Source organism: Diadema setosum, chromosome 4, assembly GCF_964275005.1.
Source record: "Diadema setosum chromosome 4, eeDiaSeto1, whole genome shotgun sequence".
NCBI classification, from domain to species: domain Eukaryota; kingdom Metazoa; phylum Echinodermata; class Echinoidea; order Diadematoida; family Diadematidae; genus Diadema; species Diadema setosum.
This window is the reverse complement of record NC_092688.1, coordinates 26,529,944-26,553,456: the sequence shown is the minus strand read 5'-3', so window position 1 is coordinate 26,553,456 and position 23,513 is coordinate 26,529,944. Positions and strand designations below refer to the sequence as shown.

General features: G+C 34.5%; 1 protein-coding gene and 1 long non-coding RNA gene across 2 annotated transcripts in view; one reads left to right on the top strand and one right to left on the bottom strand.

Annotated features, from left to right (window-relative positions):
• LOC140227769 (mitochondrial sodium/calcium exchanger protein-like) overlaps positions 1 to 23,513 on the top strand; it is a 67,788-nt gene that overhangs the window by 13,852 nt on the left and 30,423 nt on the right. The window lies entirely within an intron of this gene.
• On the bottom strand, positions 14,505 to 18,403 carry LOC140227241 (uncharacterized). Its single transcript, XR_011901028.1, has 3 exons — positions 18,236 to 18,403; positions 15,110 to 15,207; positions 14,505 to 14,649 (listed from the first exon to the last, which is right to left on the bottom strand). It is a non-coding gene; the product is annotated as an uncharacterized lncRNA (long non-coding RNA).

The window sequence follows — 23,513 nt, the reverse complement described above, 5'->3', positions numbered from 1 at the left end:
CATATCAAAGTGATGGAGGTTATGATCCATTTCAAACTCGTCGACCCCCCCCCCCCCCAACTCCTTGCTGGAAAAAAAATCTACAATGTAAAGGGTTTTTAGTTGTGTCATTAATGTCATGTATGTTTTTGTCTGCAACTATGTATCTCTGCACTTTCTGTATATGATTTTTCTGTACTTTGTTAATATGGTTTTAGGGGAATGAATATTAGAAGCTTTGCTTTCTAGCCTCCCCTCCATTTTCAACATTATTTGATAAATACCATGCATCTAGGCTTCTTAATATATTGTGTTAGTATTACATTTTTATATTCAACCTGCCTGTAGATTATGATGGTATATTGATTTCTTGCGAGACGTTTGGTGAACTTATATTCGTTGTTGAGACAAAATGAAATAGACAAGAAATTGTGTTAAACATAGTGAGGTTTATGAATATTAAATGCTCAAATATACATGTAGGCCCTCAATATTGTATGTGACACCCAACATAAACATATGCAACACTTTATGACAGCGTACAGTAGGTACGGGACTGGAAATACAGTAAATATGTTCTATATTCCATGCATTATGTTTTGCCATTCATATAGTACATAAGAATAGGAATGGCGGCCATTTTGAATAAAAACTGAGCTTTAAATACTAAATGAACCTATATGAAATGAAAGTTGTCTTGCAAATGCAGATGGAGTAACTCTAGGAACAGAAATGTACAAAGTTTGGTGGAATAATTTGTGATATAATGCACATTATTATGTTTATCACGGCCGAATTAGCATATCTGGCGGCCATTTTGGATTTTTGCATTTTGCCGAAAATGCTCAAGGTTACGCGAGTGGCATCAATCGGATTTGGAATCAGCACCCTCGAATTGACAAGAAACCATAAAAAAACATTGTATATATCAAAAAACAAGGTTGGGTGCCTTCTAGCCTGGACTAATATACAATGTTTGACATCCTTTTTGTAATCACTTTCTTTAATTGTACATTTAGAGACATAATGAATTATTATTAAAAGAAATCATATTTCTGTATTTTGTTGTGAGTTTGCATGGGAGCATACACGTATCATAATTTACAATTTTAGTTAAATAAAGAACATCTCATAACAGAACTGTCTAGTGATGGTTGAATGATTATGTCAATTTGTTATAAGTCCTATCAGTTATATGGAGTGCATTTCCCATGTTTATAAGAATCATATGTAACACATTCAAAGTGGGTTGAAGACAACAAAACAATAGATAAAAGAATAAAGGAGAATAGAATGAATTACAGTTTGAGGTGAGTTTGGCATGTCATTAACTGGATTAATATTATCATCTAGCAGAGATGCATATTTGATTATTTGTTGCATTAATTTCATAAAAATACATACACGTATAACATGTCTCAATCAACATTCAGAATGTTTGCAAAATGTAGATGAACATGTATCATGAACATGGTTGAAGATGAAGCTGGAACTTTTTGTTAATGGGTCTAAGCTACCATTTGTGACTCTCATAAATCTGTTTTCTGTGAAAATTCGTACAGCGAGCTAAAAGTTTCTGATATACACATTTTGACAGTGTGACACATTTGGTTATGCCCCCGACAATTTAGATTGACTCTCGCAATTATCACCGTTTACAAAAAATAAATCAGTGAAGGGCATGTTAATCCTCAGTCGATAACTATTACAACTATGCAATGATTATTCAACCATCTAACTTCATCTGATTACAGCATCATCTGAATATTGCCAATGTGCACTTAGAAATTTATCAAGATGTATCACAAGGTTATGATTACCACACAAAACCTTCAAGATTTATTATCATGAAATACATACCAATGAACACTTAAAGAAAACCTAACATTCCATATCCACATGAAACTTGCCTTGATATAAATGTCTCTCAGTAGTGTTATTAAAGTGTAGCAAAATTGTAATTACGACATCACAGAATGGAATGCATGTTTTCACCTTCAATCTTAGAATCTTCTTTCATGTTTCCACTTTACAATCACATTTTAATGTATATATACCGTCCTTATGTTGTCGCCCTTCATCCCAAGTTCTCCCTTCTATCCTATCTGTAGATTGTCTTCTTTCCTTAGCCATTGTATTCACATTCCTTGATGATAAGCACGATGCTGTACTTTTTTTCTTCTCTGAAACAGTCCAGCTCTTCGCTACTACATGGCATCAGTCATGTGAAAGAAAAGACAGAAATTAAGAACTTTCGATTAAAATCAAACATCATGATACAAGATACAACTTTCATTTTGAGAAAAAGAAATCAGCCAACTAAGCTGTAGTTGAAATCATTTTGCTCTATTTATTTTAAACATAAAACAAAATGGTATACAGGATCAAAGAATGTCAAAAAATACTGCTGTTCGTCTTTGATGCATATTCAAATTGTCTCGCCTTTTACATATTTTAATGATGCAAGATCTTATGTCTAGCACTTAGTAAGTCTCATGTAGAAATTAAATTATCATTCACATGAATAAATCTACATGTCCTTGTAAATAAGGCATTGCTTTGAAAAAGGTGAATATTACTAACTGCATTTGGGAAACGGTCTACGACAATCAAACTTCTTTATTATCAGAGACTTTAACATCTTGATTAGACCTAGACTCTAATTACCATTGTATTCACATCCGTTGATTATGTACACGACCCTGTACTTTTTCTTTTCTTTTCTGAGACAGTCCAGTTCTTCGCTACTACATGGCACCAGTCATCTGAAAGAAAAGAAAGAAATTAAGAACTCTTGATTAAAATCAAACATCATGGTACAAGATACAACTTTAATTTTGAGAAGAAAAAAAAATCGGCCAACAAAACTGAAGTTGAAATTATTTTGCTCTATTTATATTAAACATAAAACAAAATGGTAGGCCTATGCAGGATCAAAGAATGTCAAAATATACTGCTGTTCGTCTTTGATCCATATTCAAATTGTCTCGTCATTTGTACACATTTTAATGATGCAAGATCTTATGTCTAGCACTTAGTAAGTCTCATGTAGAAATTGAATTATCATTCACATGAATATAAATCTACATGTACTTGTAAACAAGGCATTGCATTGAAGTAGCTGAATATTACTACCTGCATTTGGGAAACAGTCTACGACAATCAAACCTGTTTCTTATCAGAGACTGTATCATCTTAATTAGACCTAGACTCTACATTATCATTCAGCTTTTAAAGGTATTAACCATTCACCTATAAAACAGTGGCATTGTCATGTGCATCATATTTCTTTGATACTGCACATATTTTCATGAAGTCTGTGCAAGAATGCAAATGAAACACGTCTGCTGTTTGGTATTTATCCAAAAAAAAAAATCACTAACCCGGAAGTCCTTGGCCTTAGGAATAACACGTGGCGAGTTAGCAGGAATTGACATTAAAATAGAATAAGAATAGATCTACTAAATAGGCCTTTGCCTCATGAATGTCTGGTCTAATTATAGACTAAGTGAAGTCTAGACCTTTCACTTTTAAGTTACACAGATTTCATATTACTTAGATCTAGACTACATCTAAATCTAGACATCTAATACTATTAGATCTTGGCAACTTTTGTCTTTGTGGCACGAAATTAACACGTCACGGATGATATTTCGGCGATGTCCAGCAGGATGACAGTACCACTATTACTAAATCAGTAAGTTGACATAGATAACTAACATCAACTTGTTAAAGTACGTTAGAGATGGCACCATATACAATAACCGGTGACACTGACACTGACAGATCTAGCGACTACGTTTAGACTAACGTTAAAGAGTGAGACTCGCCATCTCAGTAAGTCGGCCAAAGACAAAGTCAATACAGGGCTAAGTCAGTGTTACTGTTATGTTAGGCCTAACAAATGTTAACGGTTACTCGGTAAGGTTAGGTTAACCAGGACTCAAGAGTCCTGGTTAAATCAGTCGAGGGACATTTCTTAGGAAGTCCTTCGATTCCAAGAATAAAAAGGGTGAAAGAACAAAGGGAAAAAAGGAAAGAAGAAAGGACAAAAGATTATGTATGGCTGCTGTGGAAATCGACAGCGCCACTGTATCACTATCAATCAAGCGTAAATATATAAACGCCATTTGGTTGGGCCACATTCACAAGTTTTAGGGGAGAAAAGCCCCACCGCTGTGCTTAGGTACTCCACTCGAACTAACGTTAGACATACACTACACACAGTACGGTACTAGGGCTGAATTCACAAGTATACTTTATCACTGCACTGTACAGGAAAGCCACCTAACCTGTAGAGTACTTGTAGTGTTTAGGTAGTATCACTAGACCACACACTGTCATAGATGACATCTACACCAACGCTGCACACTGGTACTGGTCCGACGGTCCCTGACCAGGAAAAATCACTGTTGGACACTGACCAGTAACTTTTTCAGGAATGGACCAGTAAAAATTGGGGGAAAAAATGGGTGGACTCTACCTACTATTACCACTAGTCTAGATGTAGATCTAGAGCTAGACTACCGGTATGGCTCTGAACTGTGTTAATTTGACTTGGTCTTAAACTTCAGCTGATCTTAGTTTTAGTAACTGGTATTACAAGTAAAGTCTTAACTTAGACTTAATAGTTAGACTTGAAAGTAAAAGTCTAACATGTCTAACTTTATTCTATACTCTTCCTTTGAGTTTTACTGTTAGACCTTTTATTTTTTTTTTGTTTAGTACGCCTACTTTGTCAATCTCATGATTTCATTTTCAACTCAAAAGTCAAGGCTTTTAGTGTCTTCGAGACTTTGAAATCTTGCAATCTGCATGTCTTGCACACAGACGTTACGACTACAGTACTCAGTAGTCTCAGAAGTAACGACATAAGTTGAAAAGAAACAATAAATAATATGATTTGGGATCTAATTTGAAATTGTATGGCGTTTACAGACTAGGCTTCATAAGCATCACGCGATTGAATACATGGGACTACACACTACCGCAATTAATGGTTATGGTAGTCCAACTGAAACTGTTATTTTGAGCATGATTTTAATAGGATTATAGCTTACCATTCACTTCACTCGTGGACAGTGGGCTGGCTTAGGCCGTCATTCATCTTTCAGAAGGTTTGGTTCTCACTCTGAGATCTGGATTAGGGCCAAAACCTAATTCTAGGCCAGTAAGTTGAACAAAGCTCAAAGTAATGCAACTGCGACGGTTCGTAAAACCCGCATTGCTCTTCACCGTAGCAATTCGGGTTTTACGAACCGGCGTATCTTTCGTGCGTCGGTTCGTGAAACTCCTTTTTCTCAATTTCTCGATATTTCGAGTACCGTCGTTTTTTTCTTTCTTTGATAAAATTAAGAATAATTAACTTTGTGATCTAAAATTTTGGGATTCGGTAGAGTTTTGAAAGCACTTTCATTTGGTACCAATATCTCGATTTTGAAAATTTTGACCAAAATCGAAATAGCGTCAGTTCGTGAAAACACCGACGATCTGTAAAAAAAAAAAATGATTTAGAAAAACTTTTTGATATCTTGATTTCTGCTTTGTTTCTAACCACCAAATTTTGACAGTAATGAGAAAAAAGATTTTTAACGGGAAAGACAAACTTTAAATCTTTGAGTTCATCAACAAAGATGACATATCTAGGTCCATTACAGAGCATCCTAATCAGCATTTTTTTTTTTTTTTTGAGGGGGTTGAGCTGAGCGATTATGGTCACATAAATTATTCTCTCAAAAGCTGTTATCATGTTACATATGTTTTACCTATTAAATGAAACTTAAAAGTCATGATAAAAGTTGAAAGTCAGACAATAAGAACAAAATGATATCCTTCTTCCATTAATAGTTTTCTCATGTCAAGGTACTTCGATCTTCTTCTTCTTTTAACCAAAAGACAGTTTATCATCAACTGTAATCGCAACTGCTTGATGAATAACAACCCCCATATTTTAAATTGTCATCACTGGTAAATCATTACAATGCTAGAATGAGTCATGCCAAGGATATCTTATTTTCACTCTGAACTCTTATAAATTAAAGGGAGATAAGGGGGAATGAGTTTTATCATACATGGATTAGGAGAATGCAGCAATATTATTTGAACAAATCAAATCAGTCATGTGAATGAGGCATTAACTCTAAGAAGCTGGTATGATGTCACATTCAAGTTGGCACATGTTGAATAAAACAGGAAGCCTGAATTTTAATGAATCAAATAGGAAATAAAGAACTATTAATTGAATTGTAAGGTTTCTTTTGTTTTCACATGACTGATTTTAGTCCCATGGATAATATGGCATTCTCTAAGAAGCTGTTATGGTGTTGTACATTGAACTTGGCTGTCAGTTAAAAGTTCAAATCAAACAAACAGAACAAACTGAATGTTTCATTCATTCAATCAAGCAAATAATAATATAAAAATGAAAGGAATTGCAAACTTTGTCACATTTTCATGTGACTGCCATTAGTCATGTGAAGAACCCATCCTTTCAAAAGCTCGTAGGGTGTTATGTCCAGGTCTTTCATTCATTCATTTATTTCCATATCAAAACATAAACATCTACAAATATCAAAATACAATTGCCTTAGAACATTTATACATTTTGAATGGAGGGATCATAGAAAGCACACAAGAGGCTTGTTGGAAATGATCCCCTACAAACAATTATCAATACATTTCAAGTAAACAATTATCATACAAATTCATTTGATAAAACAAATGTCAAAGATACAATGAAAAGAGAAGAAAAGAGGCAGAGGTGGAAACAATGCATACTTATACTTACAGTTTCAGATACATTTCATCAAAAATATGTTTTTTATAAAGCCTTTTAAATTGACGTAAGGTCTTGCTACTCTTGAGTGTTGGAGGAAGAGTATTCCAAAGAATAGGGCCATGGTAGAAAATGGAGGATTGAGTTTTTGAAATCCGGTTTAATGGTGTGTGAATATTTTTTGCATTCCTGGTATTATAATTGTGTATAGAACAATTCAAAATGAAATGGTTGTGAAATACTTCAGAAAGAACATTGTTGGAAACTTTAAACATAAAAATCATACTTTCCAAAGAGATAAATTCTTGAACAGGTAGAATTTTCATCTTAAGAAATAATGGCTTACTGGGAGCTAAATATGAAGAGTTGGTTATCAAACGGATACTGCGTTTCTGTAATTTATGAATACGATCAATATTTTTCTTTGTAGTAAAACCCCAAACAATACTACAATATTTTATGTGAACTGAAACAAACGAATAATACAGCATCTTTAAAATATTCTGTGGAAGAAATTGTAATTTGTACAGAACACCAATACTTTTCGATATTGTTTCTTAATTGAAACTCCCCTATTAGTCATGTGAAGAACCCATCCTTTCAAAAGCTCTTAGGATGTTATGTCCAGGTCTTAATTGAAACTCCCCTGAAGGTCATTAAGAAGTGCAAAGTTGAACATATTATTGAATCCCACAGAAAATAGGAAGTTAAAAGCATTTCACATGATTTTTTCAGTCACATGAAGAGCATACATATGTGTCAAAACTGCTCTAAACTTGTTTAATTTGTTGAACAATGTTTAAATGATTTGTCCATTCTATAAACCCATTCAAAAGTGATTGACAAAAGAGAGAGTTAGGAGATGCAGTTTCATAGAGAAGAGAAAAAGGAGGAATTAATGATTAGGGTCATTCTGAGGAGCTGTGCAGGAGTGTCAATGATAACATATTCTGTATATATCACAGTGAAAGCAGCTGAGCACATCTGTAAAAAAAAATGATTTAGAAAAACTTTTGATATCTTGATTTCTGCTTTGTTTCTGACCACCAAATTTTGACAGTAATGAGAAAAAAGATTTTAACAGGAAAGACAAACTTTAAATCTTTGAGTTCATCAACAAAGATGACATATCTAGTTCCATTACAGAGCATCCTAATCAGCAATTTTGGGGGGTTTTGAGCTGAGCGATTATGGTCACATAAATGATTCTCTCAAAAGCTGTTATCATGTTACATATGTTTTGCCTATTAAATGAAACTTAAAGTCATGATAAAAGTTGAAAATCAGACAATAAGAACAAAATGATATCCTTCTTCCATTAATAGTTTTCTCATGTCAAGGTACTTCGATCTTTTTCTTCTTCTTCTTCTTCTTCTTCTTCTTCTTTTAACCAAAAGACAGTTTATCATCAACTGTAATTGCAATTACTTGATGAATAACAACCGCCATATTTTAAATTGTCATCACTGGTAAATCATTACAATGCTAGAATGAGTCATGCCAAGGATATCTTATTTTCACTCTGAACTCTTATTAATTTAAAGGGAGATAAGGGGGAATGAGTTTTATCATACGTGGATTAGGAGAATGCAGCAATATTATTTGAACAAATCACATCAGTCATGTGAATAAGGCATTAACTCTAAGAAGCTGGTATGATGTCACATTCAAGTTGGCACATGTTGAATAAAACAGGAAGCCTGAATTTTAATGAATCAAATAGGAAATAAAGAACTATTAATTGAATTTTAAGGTTTATTTTGTTTTCACATGACTGATTTTAGTCCCATGGCTAATATGGCATTCTCTAAGAAGCTGTTATGGGGTTGTACATTGAACTTGGCTGTCAGTTAAAAGTTCAAATCAAACAAACAGAACAATCTGAAAGTTTCATTCATTCAATCAAGCAAATAATAATATAAAAATGAAAGGAATTGCAAACTTTGTCACATTTTCATGTGACTGCCATTAGTCATGTGAAGAACCCATCCATTCAAAAGCTCTTAGGATGTTATGTCCAGGTCTTAATTGAAACTCCCCTATTAGTCATGTGAAGAACCCATCCTTTCAAAAGCTTGTAGGGTGTTATGTCCAGGTCTTAATTGAAACTCCCCTGAAGGTCATTAAGAAGTGCAAAGTTGAACATATTATTGAATCACACAGAAAATAGGAAGTTAAAAGCATTTCACCTGATTTTTTCAGTCACATGAAGAGCATACATATGTGTCAAAACTGCTCTAAACTTGTTTAATTTGTTAAACAATATTTACATGATTTGTCCATCCTATAAACCCATTCAAAAAGTGATTGACAAAAGAGAGAGTTAGGAGATGCAGTTTCATAGAGAAGAGAAAAAGGAGGAATTAACGTTTAGGGTCATTCCGAGGAGCTGTGCAGGAGTGTCAATGAAAACATGTTCTGTATATATCACAGTGAAAGCAGCTGAGCACATCTGTTAAAAAAAAAAATGATTTAGAAAAACTTTTGATATCTTGATTTCTGCTTTGTTTCTAACCACCAAATTTTGACAGTAATGAGAAAAAGATTTTGAACAGGAAAGACAAACTTGAAATCTTTGAGTTCATTAACCAAGATGACATATCTAGGTCAATTACAGAGCATCCTAATCAGCATTTTTTTTTTTTTGGGGGGGGGGGTTGAGCTGAGCGATTATGGTCACATAAATCATTTATCAAAAGCTGTTATCATGTTACATATGTTTTGCCTATTAAATGAAACTTAAAGTCATGATAAAAGTTGAAAGTCAGACAATAAGAACAAAATGATATCCTTCTTCCATTAATAGTTTTCTCATGTCAAGGTACTTCGATCTTTTTCTTCTTCTTCTTCTTCTTCTTCTTCTTCTTTTAACCAAAAGACAGTTTATCATCAACTGTAATTGCAACTACTTGATGAATAACAACCGCCATATTTTAAATTGTCATCACTGGTAAATCATTACAATGCTAGAATGAGTCATGCCAAGGATATCTTATTTTCACTATGAACTCTTATTAATTTAAAGGGAGATATAAGGGGGAATGAGTTTTATCATACGATGTATGTGGATTAGGAGAATGCAGCAATATTATTTGAACAAATCAAATCAGTCATGTGAATAAGGCATTAACTCTAAAAAGCTGGTATGATGTCACATTCAAGTTGGCACATGTTGAATAAAACAGGAAGCCTGAATTTTAATGAATCAAATAGGAAATAAAGAACTATTAATTGAATTTTAAGGTTTCTTTTGTTTTCACATGACTGATTTTAGTCACATGGATAATATGGCATTCTCTAAGAAGCTGTTATGGTGTTGTACATTGAACTTGGCTGTCAGTTAAAAGTTCAAATCAAACAAACAGAACAAACTGAATGTTTCATTCATTCAATCAAGCAAATAATAATATAAAAATGAAAGGAATTGCAAACTTTGTCACATTTTCATGTGACTGCCATTAGTCATGTGAAGAACCCATCCTTTCAAAAGCTCTTAGGATGTTATGTCCAGGTCTTAATTGAAACTCCCCTGAAGGTCATTAAGAAGTGCAAAGTTGAACATATTATTGAATCACACAGAAAATAGGAAGTTAAAAGCATTTCACATGATTTTTTCAGTCACATGAAGAGCATACATATGTGTTAAAACTGCTCTAAACTTGTTTAATTTGTTAAATAATGTTTACATGATATGTCCATTCTAAAACCCATTCAAAAAGTGATTGACAAAAGAGAGAGTTAGGAGATGCAGTTTCATAGAGAAGAGAAAAAGGAGGAATTAACGATTAGGGTCATTCCAAGGAGCTGTGCAGGAGTGTCAATGAAAACATGTTCTGTATATATCACAGTTAAAGCAGCTGAGCACATCTCGTCGGTGTTACCACGAACCGACGCTATTTCGTTTTTGAGCGAAAATGCAATTCTGAGAAAATCGCGTTTAAAGATCTCACAAGTTTTAGACAACGTTTTCAATGACTTTTCCTGTCTTGTGTGTGAAAATTTTGACAGGGTGATGAGAGTGGAAGTTGTTCTTCCTATCCATAGTGTAATTTTAGTGTGAATTCAAAAGAATTACGATATTTCTGTCTTCAAACTCACTGCGTCGGTTCGTAAATCCATCGTTTCTTGCGCGCACCATAGGTTATGTACTTAAGCGCGGGTCTCACGAACCGACGTAAGTTGTATTACGCCGGTTCGTGAGACCCGCGCTGTAGGGCCTGCACAATAGGTAACGTGCAATACGCGTGTATTTACGAACCGTCGCTATTTCATTTTCGTATGTGTTTACATACAAATACTATTAGGGCTATACCTGTTTATCAACAATAACCTTATTAATTGAAATTAATTGTCATGTAATGATTATTGTGATGATTATAATACATTAGGTGATAATTAAGATGATAATACAAGCCAGTTTCTCTTAATTGTTCTAAAAAGCATGTTGTCCTTGTTTTCATCTTCATTTAGCATTGATATTAGAGCTGTCGTTGATCGCTCCAAAGATTTCTTTGCCCTCCCCCCTCCTTTTTTGTGTGGATATATTATTCAACACTTTTGCATGTGGACATTTATCATTTGGTAATTAATATGTACTCGGTATACTGTGTTTCATATTTTTTTTTTTTACTTTTTGCTGTTTTTTTTTTTTACTTTTTTAACTTACTTTCTTTATTTTTCACATAATTTTTAATTCAAATTCAGTTCACTTCTTTCATAATAATTATGAATGTTTGTTCTAAGATGAAGGATACCGCTAAATATAGGGAAAAAGATGTGCCAGTCAGTAATGATTACTTGCATATTTTACTCATCTTTCATACTCATGCACTCTGTTATTTCTTTCTCTGAAATAATCTATTAATTTCTTTATTTCTTATTATTCCACATTATTTGTGACTTTTACTTTGTCACAATTTTTATCGGTGTCTTTATTGTCATTTGGCTTGCATGCGAATTCACTCATAATTCCTCATTTTCCATCTTTCTCTTTCCTGCTCAACAGATTCTTTGATAGCTGCATTTGATCATATAAAAACATAAAACTCATCCTGCATGCACTCTTCGAAACTGATAAACTCCTAAAAATACATAAATATCAAAATTATCAGAATTTCAAGCTTCATTTTAAATATATAACAATGGTCATGTTTTATTATGCCTTTTGCAGCAATATATTGAAGAGGTACATTATGTAATCGAAGAAACATAGGTTCTCAATAAAGTATCAAATTTGAATTATTCAGAGATGAGTAATGACAATGGGAAGGATAACAATTGTGGAAGAGCTCCATAAATCAATAAATATCTAATGGCAAATGGAGATGGAATCAATATTAAAGAATTTGCGTAATTCAAGTTCATTATTACATCAGTTCTTGTGTGTTCACAAAAAGAGAAACACAGTTCGAACATGCGCACCAAATCTTACAATGTACATTTACATCTATAGAGTGCGGACGGAACATATACAAAAGAAAGAATAACATTCTCAAATTAATATATCAAGCATAATTATGTATATGAACATAAAAAGATGTTGCTGCATATGCATGAAGCTTGAGAGTGCTGCAACACACATTATGCTCAGATGGAAACTTGATGTATATCATACAAAAGAGAAGAGGTACTGCATGTACATGTAGTTACACTATTCACAGGACAGTAGAGAAAAAGCAAGAGAGAGAGAAGGAAATGGGTGTCTAAAATAGGTCGATGTAAGGAGTGCCAAGCCAATTAAGTCTCTAATAGAAGTCATACATATATGAAAAGGAAACAAATTAATCACAACATAAATGATCGTGCTCATATTAACCAATAATTAGCATCTAAAAATGTGTGTAGAAAGCCCATAATATCAGCCTTTCGCCCCGTAGGCTTGTTACATATGAGAAAAGAGAAATTTTGGCCGACCCCCCCCCCCTCCGAATCCTTAATCCACCAGTACTTTAAACACATGTGCTAGCAAATTCACAAGAGGGGTGGGGAAATTCGGCCAAAATTGTGTGTGGTTAAGATAATTAAAAAGAAAGGTCATCAGCAAAACTACGGGGTGGATGCAGACGAATTTTCATGTGACGACTAAAAAAAAAAAAATGCAGCCAAAGGGGGGAAAAAAAAAAGGACGGTGGAGAGGGGCCAAGGCTAATTTGACTCCCCTCCCCCCCCCCAAAAAAAAAAACACGCCACTGTTTTACAGCACCTTTAAAGGACTCTTAATTTTCTTTTGTAAAAAACAAATGTCTCGAAGTAAAGAATTCCATATTGTAGGCGAAATGTAGACCGATACAGTGTATGAAGTGTACATCCCAAGCTATTAAAGAAAAAAAAAACAGATTATGAATATTCTTTAAAGTAAGAATTTCAGTGCGTTTAATCATCTTTAGTCGAGTTGCAAATGACATGTGCATATTTAATAAGAGCAGTTAACTTCGAAGCGCCCCCCAAGCCCTTCTATATTTAATCATTCATGTCTAAAGGTAGTGCTAGGGCATCCCGGTGGTCTAGTGGTTATGGCGCTGGTCTAGTAATCCGGAGGTCGCGGGTTCGAATCCCGCTTGGGCTGACTGTGATTTTTTTTTTTCACAGCAGCCCACAAACTGCACACTGCAGTTGCATGTGTTACTACGGATGGAGACAAATGAATAATCTATTATTTTAATATACAATGTTTGACATCCTTTTTGTAATCACTTTCTTTAATTGTACATTTAGAGACATAATGAATTATTATTAAAAGAAATCATATTTCTGTATTTTGTTGTGAGTTTGCATGGGAGCATACACGTATCATAATTTACAATTTTAGTTAAATAAAGAACATCTCATAACAGAACTGTCTAGTGATGGTTGAATGATTATGTCAATTTGTTCTATCAGTTATATGGAGTGCATTTCCCATGTTTATAAGAATCATACGTAACACATTCAAAGTGGGTTGAAGACAAAAAAACAATAGATAAAAGAATAAAGGAGAATAGAATGAATTACAGTTTGAGGTGAGTTTGGCATGTCATTAACTGGATTAATATTATCATCTAGCAGAGACGCATATTTGATTATTTGTTGCATTAATTTCATAAAAATACATACACGTATAACATGTCTCAATCAACATTCAGAATGTTTGCAAAATGTAGATGAACATGTATCATGAACATGGTTGAAGATGAAGCTGGAACTTTTTGTTAATGGGTCTAAGCTACCATTTGTGACTCTCATAAATCTGTTTTCTGTGAAAATTCGTACAGCGAGCTAAAAGTTTCTGATATACACATTTTGACAGTGTGACACATTTGGTTATGCCCCTGACAATTTAGATTGACTCTCGCAATTATCACCGTTTACAAAAAATAAATCAGTGAAGGGCATGTTAATCCTCAGTCGATAACTATTACAACTATGCAATGATTATTCAACCATCTAACTTCATCTGATTACAGCATCATCTGAATATTGCCAATGTGCACTTAGAAATTTATCAAGATGTATCACAAGGTTATGATTACCACACAAAACCTTCAAGATTTATTATCATGAAATACATACCAATGAACACTTAAAGAAAACCTAACATTCCATATCCACATGAAACTTGCCTTGATATAAATGTCTCTCAGTAGTGTTATTAAAGTGTAGCAAAATTGTAATTACGACATCACAGAATGGAATGCATGTTTTCACCTTCAATCTTAGAATCTTCTTTCATGTTTCCACTTTACAATCACATTTTAATGTATATATACCGTCCTTATGTTGTCGCCCTTCATCCCAAGTTCTCCCTTCTATCCTATCTGTAGATTGTCTTCTTTCCTAAGCCATTGTATTCACATTCCTTGATGATAAGCACGATGCTGTACTTTTTTTCTTCTCTGAAACAGTCCAGCTCTTCGCTACTACATGGCATCAGTCATGTGAAAGAAAAGACAGAAATTAAGAACTTTCGATTAAAATCAAACATCATGATACAAGATACAACTTTCATTTTGAGAAAAAGAAATCAGCCAACTAAGCTGTAGTTGAAATCATTTTGCTCTATTTATTTTAAACATAAAACAAAATGGTATACAGGATCAAAGAATGTCAAAAAATACTGCTGTTCGTCTTTGATGCATATTCAAATTGTCTCGCCTTTTACATATTTTAATGATGCAAGATCTTATGTCTAGCACTTAGTAAGTCTCATGTAGAAATTAAATTATCATTCACATGAATAAATCTACATGTCCTTGTAAATAAGGCATTGCTTTGAAAAAGGTGAATATTACTAACTGCATTTGGGAAACGGTCTACGACAATCAAACTTCTTTATTATCAGAGACTTTAACATCTTGATTAGACCTAGACTCTAATTACCATTGTATTCACATCCGTTGATGATGTACACGACCCTGTACTTTTTCTTTTCTTTTCTGAGACAGTCCAGTTCTTCGCTACTACATGGCACCAGTCATCTGAAAGAAAAGAAAGAAATTAAGAACTCTTGATTAAAATCAAACATCATGGTACAAGATACAACTGTAATTTTGAGAAGAAAAAAAAATCGGCCAACAAAACTGAAGTTGAAATTATTTTGCTCTATTTATATTAAACATAAAACAAAATGGTAGGCCTATGCAGGATCAAAGAATGTCAAAATATACTGCTGTTCGTCTTTGATCCATATTCAAATTGTCTCGTCATTTGTACACATTTTAATGATGCAAGATCTTATGTCTAGCACTTAGTAAGTCTCATGTAGAAATTGAATTATCATTCACATGAATATAAATCTACATGTACTTGTAAACAAGGCATTGCATTGAAGTAGCTGAATATTACTACCTGCATTTGGGAAACAGTCTACGACAATCAAACCTGTTTCTTATCAGAGACTGTATCATCTTAATTAGACCTAGACTCTACATTATCATTCAGCTTTTAAAGGTATTAACCATTCACCTATAAAACAGTGGCATTGTCATGTGCATCATATTTCTTTGATACTGCACATATTTACATGAAGTCTGTGCAAGAATGCAAATGAAACACGTCTGCTGTTTGGTATTTATCCAAAAAAAAAAATCACTAACCCGGAAGTCCTTGGCCTTAGGAATAACACGTGGCGAGTTAGCAGGAATTGACATTAAAATAGAATAAGAATAGATCTACTAAATAGGCCTTTGCCTCATGAATGTCTGGTCTAATTATAGACTAAGTGAAGTCTAGACCTTTCACTTTTAAGTTACACAGATTTCATATTACTTAGATCTAGACTACATCTAAATCTAGACATCTAATACTATTAGATCTTGGCAACTTTTGTCTTTGTGACACGAAATTAACACGTCACGGATGATATTTCAGCGATGTCCAGCAGGATGACAGTACCACTATTACTAAATCAGTAAGTTGACATAGATAACTAACATCAACTTGTTAAATTACGTTAGAGATGGCACCATATACAATAACCGGTGACACTGACACTGACAGATCTAGCGACTACGTTTAGACTAACGCTAAAGAGTGAGACTCGCCATCTCAGTAAGTCGGCCAAAGACAAAGTCAATACAGGGCTAAGTCAGTGTTACTGTTATGTTAGGCCTAACAAACGTTAACGGTTACTCGGTAAGGTTAGGTTTACCAGGACTCAAGAGTCCTGGTTAAATCAGTCGAGGGACATTTCTTAGGAAGTCCTTCGATTCCAAGAATAAAAAGGGTGAAAGAACAAAGGGAAAAAAGGAAAGAAGAAAGGACAAAAGATTATGTATGGCTGCTGTGGAAATCGACAGCGCCACTGTATCACTATCAATCAAGCGTAAATATATAAACGCCATTTGGTTGGGCCACATTCACAAGTTTTAGGGGAGAAAAGCCCCACCGCTGTGCTTAGGTACTCCACTCGAACTAACGTTAGACATACACTACACACAGTACGGTACTAGGGCTGAATTCACAAGTATACTTTATCACTACACTGTACAGGAAAGCCACCTAACCTGTAGAGTACTTGTAGTGTTTAGGTAGTATCACTAGACCACACACTGTCATAGATCAGGGAGGTGCTAGAGAAGGAGAGGCAACTAGTGCTCTCCTTTGAAGTCATGCTCGGCACCGCCGAGAAGTTATGCGTTCAACTACAGGTGTTTACCCATGTGCTTTGACAAAAGCGAGCATCAATAATCGGGACTAGCGCTCTCACATCTAGAAATATTTGCTCCTACTGCAATTCGCTCTCTCTTTCAATGTGATGGCAACAATGAATTTGTGTACCTTGAATTGGAGCAGCGAATCAAAATGCAGTGTAAAACTCACAATTTTAACAGCAAATAGTTTAAAAACACGCTGGAACACGCTTTAACGGAGTACTTTATTTGAAAGATCAAAATATTCCCTTATTAACAGATAGAAAATTAACATGCGGAAATGTGCGCATTATAGAAAAAATTAGGTTTTTAAGACGGCCTAATTTTCATTCCCTGTCGATTTGCGAATTACGAAGAAACTAGAAATACATGTTAATAATATTGAATTCTTTCCTAAACTATTCTAAATCAATTCGAGTATTTCATTTAAAATTTTGCGGTGAAATAAAGCTTGTAATTCAACGAAAGGTGAAATGCGTTCTTCGTCTTCGAACTTCGTCTTGCAACTAGAGCGGTGCCGAGCATGACTTCAAAGCGTAATGGAATGCTAGACATTCCATTGTAACGCCTTGAACCTAAACATGTGTTTGCATGAATTACGAAGAGTTGCCACTCCATCTCTTAACACCTCCCTGCATAGATGACATCTACACCAACGCTGCACACTGGTACTGGTCCGACGGTCCCTGACCAGGAAAAATCACTGTTGGACACTGACCAGTAACTTTTTCAGGAATGGACCAGTAAAAATTGGGGGAAAAAATGGGTGGACTCTACCTACTATTACCACTAGTCTAGATGTAGATCTAGAGCTAGACTACCGGTATGGCTCTGAACTGTGTTAATTTGACTTGGTCTTAAACTTCAGCTGATCTTAGTTTTAGTAACTGGTATTACAAGTAAAGTCTTAACTTAGACTTAATAGTTAGACTTGAAAGTAAAAGTCTAACATGTCTAACTTTATTCTATACTCTTCCTTTGAGTTTTACTGTTAGACCTTTTATTTTTTTTTTGTTTAGTACGCCTACTTTGTCAATCTCATGATTTCATTTTCAACTCAAAAGTCAAGGCTTTTAGTGTCTTCGAGACTTTGAAATCTTGCAATCTGCATGTCTTGCACACAGACGTTACGACTACAGTACTCAGTAGTCTCAGAAGTAACGACATAAGTTGAAAAGAAACAATAAATAATATGATTTGGGATCTAATTTGAAATTGTATGGCGTTTACAGACTAGGCTTCATAAGCATCACGCGATTGAATACATGGGACTACACACTACCGCAATTAATGGTTATGGTAGTCCAACTGAAACTGTTATTTTGAGCATGATTTTAATAGGATTATAGCTTACCATTCACTTCACTCGTGGACAGTGGGCTGGCTTAGGCCGTCATTCATCTTTCAGAAGGTTTGGTTCTCACTCTGAGATCTGGATTAGGGCCAAAACCTAATTCTAGGCCAGTAAGTTGAACAAAGCTCAAAGTAATGCAACTGCGACGGTTCGTAAAACCCGCATTGCTCTTCACCGTAGCAATTCGGGTTTTACGAACCGGCGTATCTTTCGTGCGTCGGTTCGTGAAACTCCTTTTTCTCAATTTCTCGATATTTCGAGTACCGTCGTTTTTTTCTTTCTTTGATAAAATTAAGAATAATTAACTTTGTGATCTAAAATTTTGGGATTCGGTAGAGTTTTGAAAGCACTTTCATTTGGTACCAATATCTCGATTTTGAAAATTTTGACCAAAATCGAAATAGCGTCAGTTCGTGAAAACACCGACGATCTGTAAAAAAAAAAAATGATTTAGACAAACTTTTTGATATCTTGATTTCTGCTTTGTTTCTAACCACCAAATTTTGACAGTAATGAGAAAAAAGATTTTTAACAGGAAAGACAAACTTTAAATCTTTGAGTTCATCAACAAAGATGACATATCTAGGTCCATTACAGAGCATCCTAATCAGCATTTTTTTTTTTTTTTTTTGAGGGGGTTGAGCTGAGCGATTATGGTCACATAAATTATTCTCTCAAAAGCTGTTATCATGTTACATATGTTTTACCTATTAAGTGAAACTTAAAAGTCATGATAAAAGTTGAAAGTCAGACAATAAGAACAAAATGATATCCTTCTTCCATTAATAGTTTTCTCATGTCAAGGTACTTCGATCTTCTTCTTCTTCTTCTTCTTCTTCTTCTTTTAACCAAAAGACAGTTTATCATCAACTGTAATTGCAACTACTTGATGAATAACAACCCCCATATTTTAAATTGTCATCACTGGTAAATCATTACAATGCTAGAATGAGTCATGCCAAGGATATCTTATTTTCACTCTGAACTCTTATTAATTTAAAGGGAGATAAGGGGGAATGAGTTTTATCATACGTGGATTAGGAGAATGCAGCAATATTATTTGAACAAATCACATCAGTCATGTGAATAAGGCATTAACTCTAAGAAGCTGGTATGATGTCACATTCAAGTTGGCACATGTTGAATAAAACAGGAAGCCTGAATTTTAATGAATCAAATAGGAAATAAAGAACTATTAATTGAATTTTAAGGTTTCTTTTGTTTTCACATGACTGATTTTAGTCCCATGGATAATATGGCATTCTCTAAGAAGCTGTTATGGTGTTGTACATTGAACTTGGCTGTCAGTCAAAAATTCAAATCAAACAAACAGAACAAATTGAAAGTTTCATTCATTCAATCAAGCAAATAATAATATAAAAATGAAAGGAATTGCAAACTTTGTCACATTTTCATGTGACTGCCATTAGTCATGTGAAGAACCCATCCTTTCAAAAGCTCTTAAGGGCTTTTTACACTTGTAAAATTTTGCTTAGCCCCGGACCAACGGTGGGGCTAAGGGGGGGCCTTAGCCCCACCGTTGGTACGGGACTATCCTTAGCCCACTTTCTGTTTACACTTGTTTTTGCCAAAGTGGGCTAGCCCCACCGATAGTACGGTACTATCTGGCCCTGCAAAATAGCAGGGGTTAGCACCGCAATTGCGGTGCCAAGCAAGTGAGTGTAAACAGAACGAAAAAATAATCCTGGGCTAAGCGACGGAGACGAAGTCCGACCCTCAATGACCAATCAGAAACGAGGTAATCAAGTGCTGCCGGTGCGTGCGTGTACGTGTACAGTACACAGCGTAATTATGAATATTCATGTGGTTTGGAAAGTCCGGGGCTAAGAAATACGAGTGTAAAAAGGTCAGTTTTCTCCTTAGCCCCGGACAAGAGATAGTACGGGACTAATTGGCGAGTGTAAAAAGCTGAAAAAATTGGTACGGGACTAACGATAGTCCTGGGTCAGAGAAAGTCCGGGGTTAAGAAACACAAGTGTAAAAAGCCCTTTAGGCTGTTATGTCCAGGTCTTAATTGAAACTCCCCTATTAGTCATGTGAAGAACCCATCCTTTCAAAAGCTCTTAGGATGTTATGTCCAGGTCTTAATTGAAACTCCCCTGAAGGTCATTAAGAAGTGCAAAGTTGAACATATTATTGAATCACACAGAAAATAGGAAGTTAAAAGCATTTCACATGATTTTTTCAGTCACATGGAGAGCATACATATGTGTCAAAACTGCTCTAAACTTGTTTAATTTGTTAAACAATGTTTACATAATTTGTCCATTCTATAAACCCATTCAAAAAGTGATTGACAAAAGAGAGAGTTAGGAGATGCAGTTTCATAGAGAAGAGAAAAAGGAGGAATTAACGTTTAGGGTCATTCCGAGGAGCTGTGCAGGAGTGTCAATGAAAAGATGTTCTGTATATTCTTCACAGTGAAAGCAGCTGAGCACATCTGTAAAAAAAAAAAAAAAAAAAAAAATATATATATATATATATATATATATATATATATATATATATATGATTTAGAAAAACTTTTGATATCTTGATTTCTGCTTTGTTTCTGACCACCAAATTTTGAGAGTAATGAGAAAAAAGATTTTAACAGGAAAGACAAACTTTAAATCTTTGAGTTCATCAACAAAGATGACATATCTAGGTCCATTATAGAGCATCCTAATCAGCAATTTTGGGGGGTTTTGAGCTGAGCGGTTATTCTCTCAAAAGCTGTTACTAGTATCATGTTACATATGTTTTGCCTATTAAATGAAACTTAAAGTCATGATAAAAGTTCAAAGTCAAACAATAAGAACAAATAAATTTTGTTGAAGAGGAAAAAGAAGGATGAAAATTAAATCACATGAATGGTCATATTTTCACACAACATCATTGTTGTTAGTGCCAGTCACATGTGTCTAAAAATTTGATGAGGCAATGATATCCTTCTCCCATTAAAAGTTTTCTCATGTCAAGGTACTTCAATCTTTTTCTTCTTCTTCTTCTTTTAACCAAAAGACAGTTTATCATCAACTGTAATTGCAACTACTTGACGAAGAACAACCCCCATATTTTAAATTGTTATCACTGGTAAATCATTACAATGCTAGAATGAGTCATGCCAAGGATATCTTATTTTCACTCTGAACTCTTATCAATTTAAAGGGAATGAGTTTTGTCATATGTGGATTAGGAGAATGCAGCAATATTATTCGAACAAATCAACGAAGGTTGAGGAAAATCAGACAATGTGTTCGATCATTATGAATCTTTGAAATTTTGTTGCTGCTATCATTGGATGAGAAGACTACTACAGTTCATGATGTCACTGTAGGACAATGATATTTATAAAGTAAATATAAAGAAAATTCTCTAAATCTAATTTTTCTTGCTAAATGAAAGAGCAATTAACTGTCCTTTCTCAGAAAGCAGGGGGAAATAACCCATAATGTAGGTCAGTTACCAGTCAAATAAAGGTGTACTTTTCATACAGAATGAGACTTTGAGGATTTCTCTGTAAATTTTCTTTACAAAATGTATATTGTTGATCTGCAGGGACGTCATGATTCTGTAAGTCTTCTAATCTAGTGATGGGCGCACCAAAATTTCAGCAATTCATGGCAGATTGTATGATTTTCCTCAAACCTAAATTAATTGTTCTACTGATATTGCTGCACTCACTCAATCCTCACATATATTTGGGGAAACTTTGCAACACCTATGAATTACGTATACAATAACTGTTGGCTGGCCCCTTGTCGTGAGAATCATTACTGACCTTGTTGAGAATTGTTTCGTCAGCTCCTTGACATTATTAAGTGACAGAATTTAACAATAGTCATGTTGTTTGAGTGATATGTTTGCATATTTACATTTACCTGTAGCCTTGACATGTGATGATTGCATATAAGAAGTATGAGTTGATACACATGCCAAAGCAAACAAATATTGGGGTCAAGAATATCTCAGACTCTGGCTGTGTAGAAATGTTTAATACTACACACATAGTTTGTTGCTGTATCTTATCATAAAGTACCTATAGCTCGTACTTGAAGTGACACATGTGATGTTTACAATCAGTGCCGTATCTTGTAGCTCTGGGTTAAAGGCATAATTTACCATTTGCATGCAGATGAAACAAAAACCCAGCATTAGTGCTTTAAAATAGAACTTTCTAAAATGTGAGTTAGGGATAGAAACAACCACTGTAAAATTTGAATCCGTATAATCGATGCTAAGTAATGTTAAATACACAAAATGCGAACAATAGTTATAATAAAAATGTTTCCAGACTAAACTGTCTACAGTTATGGTTTATTGAGAAAAATACTGATATCTCCTTATATTTCAGGCTTTATTCCGAAAATTTTAGTTGGCAAGATGTTTTGTGATACAACAGACCTACACATCTGCATCGAATATGGTATCTTGAAAATTTTTTTAAATCACTGCTCCCAAAGGTAAACAGGACCTTGAAAACATGAATTGTACCAAGGGGGTGGTAGTAGCATTACATTGACTGGAACCCCACCTTTCACCCAAAGCCCCCCCCCCCCCCTTTTCCAAAATGGTGCATTGGGGAGCATGCCAGCTTTCAAATACCTTTTTATGTTAATTAATTGTAGCAATGATAATAGTAACAACAACAACAGCAGCAGCAGCAACAACAATAACATTGATTTACACGTATGATACGATTGTAGTAATGTTTTACATTGATACAAGAAAAGGAGAAAAAGAAAGAAATGGATGGTGAGGATGAGGGACAAGTCTACACACTGGCATATACGTTTAGTGTGTGTGTGTGTGTCTGAGTGTGTGTTTTTCTGTGTTTGACTTCGTTCCCATAGCTATACTTTGTGTGAATTTTACAGTAAAGAGTGAACAGAAATTCCTTATTATGTTCAATGATAAAAATGATTTCAAGCAACTTAAAGTAACTAAATAATAGATAATAAATCTGAATGGATTCTTCATTTTCTTTTCTTCTCCATCATCATCTTCATTTTGTACATTGTGCTCTTCTTTTCTCTTCTTCATTTTACTTCTCTTTCTTCTTGTTCTTCATACAATGTATTTTATGTTGTTGTTATCATTAAAGGAAGCCCAAACCCAAAGAGAAATGTAGATTGAGTGAAAGCAGCAACATTAGTAGAACGTAGCACTGGAAGTTTGAGGAAAATCGGACAATCGATGCAAAAGTTACGCATTGGTGTTGGAACTGCTGGATGAGGAGACTGCTACAGGTTATGACGTATATGTGTGAACAATA